We start from the raw sequence: 1,998 nt of genomic DNA, 5'->3' as shown, positions 1-1,998 counted from the left end.
CTCTCTCTCTCTTTCTCTCTCTCTCTCTCTCTTTCTCTCTCTCTCTCTCTCTCTCTCTCTCTCTCTCTCTCTCTCTCTCGTCCGTTGTATAATTCCTGGTGGTCGTCTTACTCTGCAGCTGGTGACCTTGACACCTACAGTGTTCCTGGCCAATGTTCCCCACACGCTCGTGTTTGTTGACCCAAAGAACAAAAAACTGTTCTGCATTGTCTGGGGATTTTGATTGGTTTGGTTTGGTTTGGTTTGGTTTTGCTTCTAATGAGGTTAACGCCTCCCCAGACTCCAATTTTCTCATTTAGAAGGAAGGACACTTATGTTTTATACGAATAGGCTACCTTCATGCCCATTTTTACTTTCAGTCGTTTACTTTTTAATGAGAATTATTGTACGTCTGAAATTAGACAGACAGACAAACTGACAGACAGACAGGCAGGCAAGCAGGCAGGCAAGCAGACAGACTGACAGATAGACAGGCAGGCTGGCAGACAAGCAGGCAGATAGACAGATACTTTTAAAAACAGATAGTAGGGATAAAAGGAAAGAATAAAAACCCAGTAACTTTGGTTGTACGAGGTGGGGGGGGGAGGGGGGAGCAGTAACTTTTATTCAGAACAGGCAAATGTATATTACTATAAAGCGAGGGGGAAAGAAACAACGGAACTGACATGATGCAGTTCCCGACTCCAAAAATGCCACTGAAATCGAACCGTAGACAGAACGTTCATCTGCGTGTGTGTCTTAGTAGTAACGCGCCAGTTGCATGCACACAGGAGAACCTAGTTCGATTCCCCCATGTGGGGAGAATTCATAATATTGAGTACCTCCCTCGGTCTTTTTTGTTCTGCTAAGATGCCTTATCCTTTTCTGCCCGTGTTGGTATCTGATAGGCAGGGTCGAAGGCCGCCTCCTAAGTTATTTAAATTGTGTCGATAGGGTTGTATTTCACCTACATTTACAACCCCCCCCCCCAAAAAAAAAACAAACAAACAAACAAAAAAAACCAAACAATCAAACAACAACAACAACAAACAAACAAACAAAAAGAAAAGAAAAAAAAAGAATAACGACGTTCAAAACATTATATGCATGGCATTATGCACATGCACGTGTGCTTCGCTTCAGTGATTCTTCTGCGCAGAGAAAGGATTACATCACTCAGAATCTGTGCAGAAAATCGTGACGATAAATTATTATGTCGTGGATATGAATTTGCCGAAGGAAAAAAATCCCGACATATCCGGTTGTTTACATTAACTCAAACGTACTTAATCATATTCCATAACACGTTTCGAGTGGCTGTAGTTTTACCTGACACAGGCCTGGTGCGTCCGTTGTTTCAGTTTCTTGTAATGACGGCGTACTGTGTCTGGGTGAAGTCCAGTGTGGAGTTTATTGTTACTCACGTTCAGGTCTGTCGTTTCATCATCTAACTCTCAACAAAAACGGGGACGTGAAGGGTGGTAAAGACGCCAAGAGCTGTAATATAAGGATAGAAATATCGTGACAAAGCATCCTTCTGTTGTAATATAAATATAAGTCATTTCTTCTTCTTCTGAATCCCTCATTTTCTTTCACGGAGGACTTTGGCATTGAACTAATATAGTGTCAGCTATTTCTTTGTTGGTGTCAGGCGATTGGAAAATAAGCCCGATCCAAGCCAATGCCCAGCTGCTGACGAAATTGTAAGTTTGCTTACACTTTGTATTTTCTGTTTAATATCCAGGATAATAATATAATGGGATTATAGTTTTTGTAACTTTACAGAATAAATCTAGTACGGAATAGATCAAGTAGTTATGCACACCCTGCACAATGTTCATAATAATGATGACAATATAGTTTTGAAGTTTTGTTGAACGTATCTTGTACAAAATAGACCTCACATTGTGTTTTTAAAAATGTCTCTGTGACATGAATAAAGATTGTCATTGTCATTGTCATGTTGTTGTTATTGTTGTTGTTGTTGTTTTCAAATCCCTTTAGCTGCAAGCATTTGGC

The sequence above is a fragment of the Aplysia californica genome, unplaced genomic scaffold (genome assembly GCF_000002075.1).
Source record: "Aplysia californica isolate F4 #8 unplaced genomic scaffold, AplCal3.0 scaffold00117, whole genome shotgun sequence".
Lineage (NCBI taxonomy): Eukaryota > Metazoa > Mollusca > Gastropoda > Aplysiida > Aplysiidae > Aplysia > Aplysia californica.
Note: the sequence above shows the minus strand (reverse complement) of the source record.